This window comes from Bison bison, unplaced genomic scaffold (genome assembly GCF_000754665.1).
Source record: "Bison bison bison isolate TAMUID 2011002044 unplaced genomic scaffold, Bison_UMD1.0 scf7180017864057, whole genome shotgun sequence".
NCBI classification, from domain to species: domain Eukaryota; kingdom Metazoa; phylum Chordata; class Mammalia; order Artiodactyla; family Bovidae; genus Bison; species Bison bison.
This window is the reverse complement of record NW_011494629.1, coordinates 6850611-6861645: the sequence shown is the minus strand read 5'-3', so window position 1 is coordinate 6861645 and position 11035 is coordinate 6850611.

Below are 11035 nucleotides of genomic sequence, written 5' to 3'. Positions count from 1 at the left end.
GCTAGGATGTTAGCAGGTATAGAACTTGGTTCGTGTCATAACTGTCATGGAAATTACCCACACAACCTCACTAGTGGCTTGAGGGGTGAAAGGAAGTGGGTGGGCAACATTCTAGGCCAGATCAACATGTGGTACATACAAGGAAAGATTTTTCTGGATGTAACTAGACTCAAACAGAACTTCTGCTCAAGTTCACCTCAGTCCTTGGTTGAGTATATTAAAGAGACTGTTGATTTTGGCAGCATCTCAGTGCTGGGTCAGCCATACCTGTGGGGTCAGTGTGGGGCCTGGGACATGCCTATAACTCATCTCTGTGGCTATAACCAAAGTATCATATTATGCCCATTGGATCTTAGTTGGATTTGAAAATGGCTTCCAGAAGAGTGCATACAAACAATTGCTTCATCATTTCTACTACTTTGTTGTGACATTGTCTCAGTGAGATATCTGGATGGTTTCTAATCACAGCACAACCTGGCCCACTGACCAAGACACATTTCTTAATCTTATTTTTTTGTTTGTCCTTTTTATAAAAGTAATCTTATGATTATTGTTGTTTTGTTATCTATTATTGTTACCTGTCTCACTTTCTTTGAGATACTTTTTAAAAATTGTTTTTCTCCTTGCATCCTTGTTTTCCTGCACTAGTATAGGAAGTATATACTCAGTTGCTATTCTTTCAGTGACTACTCAGAAATATTAAAATGCATAATAAACTATAAAAATCTAGGGACATCCCTGGTGATCCAGTGGCTAATTCTCCAAGTTCCAAATGCAGGGGGCCTGGGTTCAATCTCTGGTCAGTGACCTAGATCCTGCTACTAAAGATCCTGCATGCTGCAAGTAACAGTCAGCACAGCCAAATAAATAAATAGACAGATTTTTAAAAATCTATATTTGTCAATATTTGAACAATATAAGAAACTTGGTATGTTTTCATTATAATAACTCCTCTCCCCTGCTTTACATCAAATTGTCACTGTATATTTAAATGCCATCTTGAATTATTAATTCCACAATTTAGACATTGTTTTAGTCAATAAATTATTTGTATTTATCCATATTTTTCAGAGAAGGCAATGGCACCCCACTCCAGTACTCTTGCCTGGAAAATCCCATGGACGACAGAGCCTGGTAGGCTGCAGTCCATGGGGTCGCGAAGAGTCAGACACAACTGAGTGACTTGACTTTCACTTTTCACCTTCATGCATTGGAGAAGGAAATGGCAACCCACTCCAGTGTTCGTGCCTGGAGAATCCCGGGGATGGCGGAGCCTGGTGGGCTGCCGTCTATGGGGTCGAACAGAGTTGGACATGACTGAAGCAACTTAGCAGCAGCAGCAGCAGCATCCATATTTTTAACATTTTTCTTGCTTTCTTTACAGCATTCCTTATTGCATCTCCTACCTCTTTTTCTGTTCTTAGTATACTGATAGTTTTTAATCATAAATATATGCTGAAATTTGTTAAATGCTTTTTCCATGTTAATTTATATGACCTTATGGTTTTTCTCTTTTTCAATGTTAACATGATGAATTACATTGATTTTTAAGTATTGAACCAACCTTACATTCCTGGAATAAGCCTCACTTGGCTGTGGTAGCTTATTTTCTTCATAAATTGCTAAATTCAATTTTCTAATATTATGTTCCTGAAGGACATTAGTCTATAGTGTTCTTTCTCTGTACTATCTTTGTCTACTTTTGGTATGACGGTAAAGCTAGTAAATCCAGAAAAAAAAAAATGGATTAGAATAAAGTCTTTTTCTTTTATTTTCTGGAAGAAATTATAAATTTGGTGTTACTCCTTTAATGTTTGGAAGAAATCACCAGTGAAACCATCTGGTTTTGAAGATTTCTCTTTTGGGGGGAGGTTTTAACTATGAATTCAATCATCTATTTTATCTTGAGTAAGTTTTGGCAGTTGGTGATTTTTGAAGACTTGGCCCATTCCATCTAAATTACTTAGGCATCTAGTGTTCTTTGTTGTATTCTTTTAACATCTTTAGAATCTTAGTCATTTTAACTGTGAACGTCTCTTTTTTTTACCTGCTCCACCTACAGTCAAAGCCAAAGTGGGAAGTTAGCCTATCATCTCCCTCTGCCAGGTTGGATTTTTTTTTTCTAGTTATCACAAAAGGAGGTAGTCCTTTAGTGGCTTCTGACTGATAGAGGGTCACTGTCTCTGTTTTGTTTTGTTTTTTTTTTGCCTTTTCCCTGCACATGTGGCTTATTAAAACCCTTGCTAGAGGGAGGCCTGGAGTGCTGCAGTCCTTGGGGTCACAGAGGCAGAAACAACTGAGCAACTGAACAACAAAGAGACTACATACAACCGGTAAATACAACCCAAGAACACACAACCTCACTTACCCCGTGGGTTCACATTTTCTTTTTCTTTTTTTCTGGTCTCTGAAGATTTTTTTGATTTTCTTTCCACTCAGCCATGCATTAAAAGAGGTTTTCGTTTTATTTGTTTGTGATATTTTATCCAGTATTTAAAGTTTATTGCTTTGAGAGGAGTTTCTCCAAAATTCTAAGTCACCATATTTCTAGGAATAATGATGAGGTAGCAATTTATGCACTTATTTGGACGAAAAAAAAATTTTAAGTTTGAAAATGTTAAACATAATTGAGGAAAATTTAGACAGTGATATGATGAAGAATGTGATTTTTCCATATGTATTGAAGTATTTAAAACTGCATGTCCTGTGATGAAGCAATTCCCTTTATCAATATCTATACTAGAATAATTCCTGTAGAATTGAACAAGGATGTTTATGACAGTCTAGTGTGTAATAATGAAATTTGGAAAATACTGAAATGTTTACCATTAGTGGCAATGATTAAGTAAATTAAGGCACATATTTGTTGTGGAATATTCCAAATACCCTGACGTGGACAGCGCTTAAGAGTTCTGGTGAGCATCAACTGTGCAAGTAGGTGCTTAGCACAGACTGTGTGTTCATTAAATGTTAGCAATTATTTTTTAAGATGTTCCCTGTCTTCTTCATCTTTCTGGTTGACAGAAATGGCATTGAGTTTATGTCACATGGCTCACTGAATCAACTCATCAATCAATCACTCTCCCTGTCTCAAAAAAAGAAAACTGTCAGAGAACTATGGAACACAAAATGTAAAAAAAAAATTTTATGCACCATTTCATTTGTTCTCTTCATTAACTAATCAGTTAGCAAAACCCTTTAATCTTTGACTTTGAGAGAAAAATATATATATATATAATAATGTGTATATATTATATTTATATTATATATCAGATCAGATCAGATCAGTTGCTTAGTCATGTCCGACTCTTTGCGACCCCATGAATCAAAGCACGCCAGGCCTCCCTGTCCATCACCAACTCCCGGAGTTCACTGAGACTCACCTCCATCGAGTCAGTGATGCCATCCAACCATCTCATCCTCTGTCGTCCCCTTCTCCTCCTGCCCCCAATCCCTCCCAGCATCAGAGTCTTTTCCAATGAGTCAACTCTTCACATGAGGTGGCCAAAGTACTGGAGTTTCAGCTTTAGCATCATTCCTTCCAAAGAAATCCCAGGGCTGATCTATGTATTATATATATATAATGTCTTTACAAAAAAAAAAAAAAAATACCAATTAAGTCAACTGTCTGCCTACATCTAGCACCTTTTTTTTTTTTTCATTAAAGTGTTTCCCCTTTAAGTGGTTAAGAAATAAAATAGCCTCAAAACTGACCCTGGATTAATAGACCTTCCCTTATAAATGATAAGCAATTAAGGTTTTGAGTTTTTTTTTTCCTTCCTACAGAACTTCTTTTTGAAACTCATTTAAGTGTATTTTTATCAATGCAAAGTTTATAAAGGATTTGGGGTGGGATGGAGGGAATGTGGGACCTTAGTTCACACATGAGCACAAAGATAAGATCCCCAAATTATAAGTCTTCAAGGGGGAAACAATTAAATCCTGGAATACCATGTTTCTTTACTCAGGTAGAATTCCAACAGATTGAAGTAGATGACCCAGTGTCATCTGCTGTATATCCTCGTACATCCATTCTAACTCAACTTGAATGACTAGAAAATCCAAAATGCATCTTAGTAGAAATTTTTCCTGGTAGATTCAGTGTTAAGTATTACTTTAAGTAGAGTGTTCATATTGAGATTTCAGGTCCCACTAAAGACTATTGCACAGACCTACTATCTCACAGAAAAAAAGTTCAGTATATGCATGGTTCCTACAATTCCTTCCAAATTCTTAATTGGTAGTATCCATAATTGTGCATCCCAAATGAATACCACATTGTTCTTCATCCATTATCCATGTCAAATGGATTAGATGAAATAATCTTCTTTTACAACAAGAGGGAAAGTAGCAACAGTAGCAAGCAAGCAAATACACACACACACACACACACACAATTGTGGGAGGAGAGGAGACTATGTTGTTAAAACTCCAGGAAGAACTTACTCACAATGATGTCTATCTCATGAACTCCCTGAAGGAGCTAAGTTTTCCATAGTCCTCCCCAGTCTTCAAGAACATTTCAAGTATGTAAAGTTTCTAATATTCTGCCAGTTTCAAAAGACAATTTACCAGAATCAATCAGCACATTAAGAAAGCCTGGGCCAGGCCTGTGAGAGGTACAGGGAAGTATTTGGCATAATTTCTGCCATCATGTAAATTTTAAAAGGCCAGGACCAAAATATGCTCAAATGGCATGACTCAGATAACGAATAGCACAATTCCAGAAAAGAAGAAACAACAGACTGGTTCCGAATAGGAAAAGGAGTACGTCAAGGCTGTATATTGTCACCCTGCTTATTTAACTTATATGCAGAGTACATCATGAGAAATGCTGGAGTGGAAGAAACACAAGCTGAAATCAAGATTGCCGGGAGAAATATCAGTAACCTCAGATATGCAGATGACACCACCCTTATGGCAGAAAGGGAAGAGGAACTCAAAAGCCTCTTGATGAAAGTGAAAGTGGAGAGTGAAAAAGTTGGCTTAAAGCTCAACATTCAGAAAATGAAGATCATGGCATCTGGTCCCATCACTCATGGCAAATAGATGGGGAAACAGTGGAAACAGTGTCAGACTTTATTTTTCTGGGCTCCAAAATCACTGCAGATGGTGAAAATTGCAGCCATGAAATTAAAAGACACTTACTCCTTGGAAGGAAAGTTATGACCAACCTAGATAGCATATTCAAAAGCAGAGATATTACTTTGCCAACAAAGGTCCATCTAGTCAAGGCTGTGGTTTTTCCAGTGGTCACGTATGGATGTGAGAGTTGGACTGTGAAGAAAGCTGAGTGCCAAAGAATTGATGCTTTTGAATTGTGGTGGAGAAGACTCTTGAGAGTCCCTTGGACTGCAAGGAGATCCAACCAGTCCATTCTAAAGGAGATCAATCCTGGGTGTTCTTTGGAAGGAATGATGCTAAAGCTGAAACTCCAGTACTTTGGCCACCTCATGTGAAGAGTTGACTCATTGGAAAAGACTCTGATGCTGGGAGGGATTGGGGGCAGGAGGAAAAGGGGGGGACAGAGGATGAGATAGCTGGATGGCATCACCGACTCTATGGACGTGAGTCTCAGTGAACTCCGGGAGTTGGTGATGGACAGGGAGGCCTGGCGTGCTTTGATTCATGGGGTCGCAAAGAGTCGGACATGACTGAGTGACTGAACTGAACTGAACTGAAGCTGAAATTGTATGACAAGATTTTACTGAGAAAGTAGATCATAAGCCAAGTCTTAAAAAGTAAAATAAAAAGAAAGGATGTAGACACATGGTGTGGAGAAGAAGGAACAAGCCTGGTAGGGAAACATTTGTGACATTTTAAGTGGTTTCCTATGCTCCAGCCTTGCTTCCTTCCATCCATACTGCATATCACAGTCAGGCTGATTGTATCAGACAGTAAGTGTGATTCCCCAGTATCCAACCCTTCCATCTCCTATCAAGGGCATTTATCCCAGCTCAAGGGTAGTAAAACTGATTGAAACAAAATTCTAGTAAATAAAGTCCCCAAATATTCTCCTTATTCTTAACATCAAAAGGCCGAGATTTCTCTCTAATTGGACAGAATAAGCGGGTATGTAGCATGTTAAGAAAACCAGAGGGAACTAGCCTTAGGATGGCATTGATACTGAATGATTGATAGAACCCGGATCTCTGACAACTTTGCTAAGCCACCTAGTCAAACAACTCTGAACCCCACATGCCTCTGGACTTCTGGTTACCTGAGCTTCTCTACTCTGTTCTGTTTCATTTCCTTTATTCTATTCTATTCTACTCTTTTGTTTGTTTTCTAAAATCTAGTCAAAACCTAATTGACTTTATAATCCACACATGGATCATGACCCAGAGTTTAAAAAACACTGTACCACAGCTTTCAAACGTCCAAAAACATAAAAGAATGACTATATAACTGTGAATAATTATATATTTAATTGTGTGAAATATTACAGAATATTGTATTAAGCAATCAATACATTAAGATTTTAAAGGGACGTTACTTTTCTATATTTCCAAGTACAATCTGACGCTCTGAGAAGCTGCATGCTGCAGACCCTGTGTGGATGTTCACTCCCTGAAACCCTGCTTTCCAGACTTCTCTTTCCCAGAAAGAGAGACCAGGACTCTTCCTCTGTAGGAAGCACAGGCCAGTGGAACAAAGTCCAAGCTCCTTCTCTGACTTGACTAGCCCTTCAGGACCACGCCCTTCCTCATGGTATTCTAGGGACACTGGAAAACCAGACAGTAGAATTCAGACTTAAAGTTGTAGAGAAGAAAAGGCTGCTGAAAGTCACATGCATGGAAGTTGCCTGTTGAAATCAACACATGGATAAATTATTCATTGGCTTTAGACCATGAAATCAGGACTTTTGATAAATTTAGTTTATCAGAGAAAAAGGAGTGACTGACTTGAAAAGACAAAACTAAAGGAACAGGGAACATTTAAAAATAAATAAATAAAGCATCTAGATGATGCCAGTAGTGACCCAGGATTGAGAGGTGAGGGCGAGAACACAGGAAACACCTCGGTGGAGACTGTCACCTGGCATTCTGGGGCACTAATGCCCTAAAATGATTGGTTACACTAATACAACAGGCAAGGCCATCCTGGGATGTTCCTCCAGTAGATGGAGGCCTTCCAAGCCAAGTCAGATTAGGAATGAGAGGTAGATCTCAGTACATTTAAGCTGAAGAAGAGGAATTCTCCTAGGGGAAAAAAGTGTCGCCAGCTTTTAGATGGCTTTTAGAGCTGGATCCAGTTAGCAGATATTAATTACAGACAGATTACTATTCAATATTAGGAAGACATCCTTAATTATTTTAGTTATATTCAATCAAATGTGTGACTACTGAAAGAACAGAGTCCTCTGTCATGGAAGGTATTCAATGCTGATGCTTACTTGGATTTATGTATCAGGAAAATGTTGAGTTGGAGGCTAACGGCAAGCAACCAGAGAACAGGCACTGCATCAGTGACCCACAGTTCAGCAGAGGCCCCAGTATGTGGCTGGTAACCAAACACCTCTGGTTAAATGAAGTGTGCCCAAGCCTTTTTTTCAACTGTTTATTGATTCTATGAAGTCTTGGGAGAGGACAGGAGTTGGGGGGAAAGCACAGCATACTTTTAGACAATAAATAATTGATACAGTTCTTTAGATAATCCTTTCAAATATTTCAAGGCCACATTTCCATTGAGCACATACAATGGCCGGTTCCACAGCCCATGACTTAGTATATTACCTGCTGTAACAAACAAGCACTACCATTTCAATTACTTGATGTGACAAAAGTTTATTTTTGCAGATATAGAGGCAATGCAGGTGATCGTGGTAAATAAGCCATTCTCCTTCACCTGGGGTTCAAGACACAAGCTTCTTCTATCTCACAGCTCTGCCTTCCTTTAAGGCCTTAGAGTCATTAGCATGGGAAAGGGCTTAAAAGGGCAGAAATGAAAAGATTTTATGAGCCAAGCTTAGACATGGCACATGTATCCTGCTCCCACTGCATGGAGAGTTTTCATTCACACCTAAATACAAGGGTGATGGAGCTCTAGTGCATCTGGGATAAAGGTGGGCAGAAAACAGTGTTGGTGGACAGCTAGTAGTCTCCTCTGCTATAACCATGTGCATGCACAGATCACACTGAATCCCCACAGAGTGCCACCTGTGATAACAACTACTTTAAAGGTTAAATTCTTAAAAATCCATGCCCAAATCAAGCATCTAATGATAAGCTAATAAACTTTGCAGTGATCCCACTAAAATATTCAGGAAACTGCCAAAGGCAGATCACAAGAGTTTATTTTCCAAGCAGGGTTGCTCATCTCTGTGTCAGCTGGCATTCTGAAGCCAATTACTACTCTTAATACTGTTTGCAAGTCTTCCTTTGAACATTGAAAAGGATGGCACCTCAACCAGTACTTCAGATGATACTTTCTAGTTTTCAACTTCTCTTACTTAAAAGGTTCTTTAATACCTAGCCAATGGATCCCTCTTTCTGGCATCAAGCCAAACCATTTTGTTCATGTCTGTCAGCGGGGATGGGCTGCCATGCCAATAAAAAGAACAGCAAGATCAAACATGAGAAAGAATTAATGCCTTTGCATACCTGTCTCCTGGCTTTTCTGGTGTGGAGTGATGGACACATTCTTTCTCTGTGACATCTGAGCTACAGCCAGGACAACAATATCTTCAGCATTCTTGGGAAGTCAGCTGAGCCACCTACCTCTCACCCAGCACCCCACCAACTCCGACCTAATAAAGCATTATTTTCTCTACACTAATGACCAGTTACACTTTTATTACTAATTTATCAACCACCTCTCCTTTATTAAGATGACTTTTTGGCTTTGCTCTTTGTTTTGAAGTCTTTCTTCCATTTGATCTTCTGGACCAGTATTTTTTATTCTTAACAACAATGCCCTTCTTTCATGGAGCCACTGAATTTTTATATAAAAAACTTTGATTTGTCATTCCAAAACGTCTGGTTTTGTATTTTTTTTTCTGTCCAAATCGTGATTGATTTGCCTCCTTCAGCTGCCTATTCTCAGAGTTCAGTTTATTCCCCCCTCTCTGGTGTCCCTTATAGATTTTCTTTATTTTTTAAAACAAATCTTATTGGAGTACTTTGAGCTTCCCTGGGGGCTCAGCCATAAAGAGTCCATCTGCAATGCAGGACACGAGGGTTCCATCTCTGAGTCAGGAAGGTCTCCTGAAAAAGGAAATGGCAACCCACTCTGGTATTCTTGCCTGGAAAATCCCAGAGACAAAGGAGCCTGGTGGGCTACACTCTATGAGGTTCCAAAAGAGTCAGAAACGACTTAGCAACCAAGCAACAACATAGATGATTTACAATATTGTGTTAGTTTTTGCTGTACAGCAAACCGAATCATCTATACATACATATATATCCCTTATCTCTTCCATTTCCTTTCCATTTAGGTCACCACAAAGCACTGAGTAGCCTTCCCTGTACTTATAGCAGGTTCTCATCAGTTATCTATTTCATACAAAGCAGTGTATATATGTCAATCCCAATCTCCCAATTCATCTCACCTCCCTTTTCCCCACTTGGTGTCCAGACATTTGTTCTCTACATTTGTGTCTCTATTTCTGCTAGGCACAGAGGTTCATTTGTACCATTTTTCTAATTCCACATATATGCATTAATATACAATATTTGTTTTTCTCTTCTAACCTACTTCATTCTGTATGACAGTCTCTGGACTCAAGTCAGATTAATGGGAAACCTTGAGCAGTTGTGACCTCAGGCAGGTGCAGATTCCCGCTGGTGAGGTGGCCAGCTTGTGTGAGGCACCAGAAAAAAAAAAAAAAAAAAGCCTCTATTCCTCAGAGTATGTTCAGCAGAGAGAGAGCTGCCTTTACCCAGCCTCATGGGAAGACAAGAAGGCATTACATGAGGCATCTCTTCCCGCAGTTCCAGAAGCCCAGAGGTCCTCATAGGATTACATGCAAGGGAGGCACAGCTCAGACCTCTGGGGGCCATGGAATTCTACACCCTCACTCAGACATCCAGGATCCTACCCAGGCTGCAAAGTCCTGTACTTGCTCAGCCTCCTCTAACCCCTGGCAGAGCCCAAGGATCACAGCTTTCCTGTCTTGCTCACTTGCAAGTCCAGAAGCTGTGCACCTGAGACAGCCATTAGGTGATCTTGAGTAGACAGGAGGGCATCAGAAGTGCTCACTCGTGGTCAGCTTCCCAGAACCTCCTCCATTAGACGCTATGTTCAGAATCTTAAAATTCTTTCTGATAAGGTATTCTTGTTCTCTTATCTCATTTAAGAGTGGCATTTGGCTGCAATTCAAATCTTTTAGCCAGGACTCTTGAGAACCAAGAGATAATTTTTCAGGATTGAGGAATGGAGGACAAAAGACCTTTTCTTCTGACAACTTGATTTTGTTTCAGGAATCTATAGGGCTTTCAGCTAGTCACTAGAGTTTCTCTGCCTCCACATTTCTGTCTCATGGAGCTGGTCTGAGAACACCAGCTGGCCAGGGCAAGTTAAGGGGAAATAGTTACAAGAAAGCCAATTATTATTGAGAACAGGAATCCCACAGGGATTGATAGTAATAACACTCCCTCACACTATTGTGCATTACCGTATGCCCGACCTTCTTTGAAGGAAGTATTTTCTACGAGGAATGCTATCAAATTATCACAAAAATCCCTAATCCCTAATCCACTTTGTTGATACAATAGCAAGGCTAAGAAACATTTCCGAGAAAGATAATGTGAAATTCTCAACATCCTAAAATAAGTAGTAGGAGTTGCCCCTGCTCTTAATTTTTGTTACCAAGTATCTTCATTTGGACTATAAAGAAAGCTGAGCCCCAAAGAATTGATGCTTTTGAACTATGGTGTTGGAGAAGACTCTTGGGAGTCACTCGGACTGCAAGGAGATCCAACCAGTCAATCCTAAATGAAATCAGTCCTGAATATTCATTGGAAGGACTGATGCTGAAGCTGAAACTCCAATACTTTGGCCACCTCATGCAAAGAGTTGACTCATTGGAAAACTG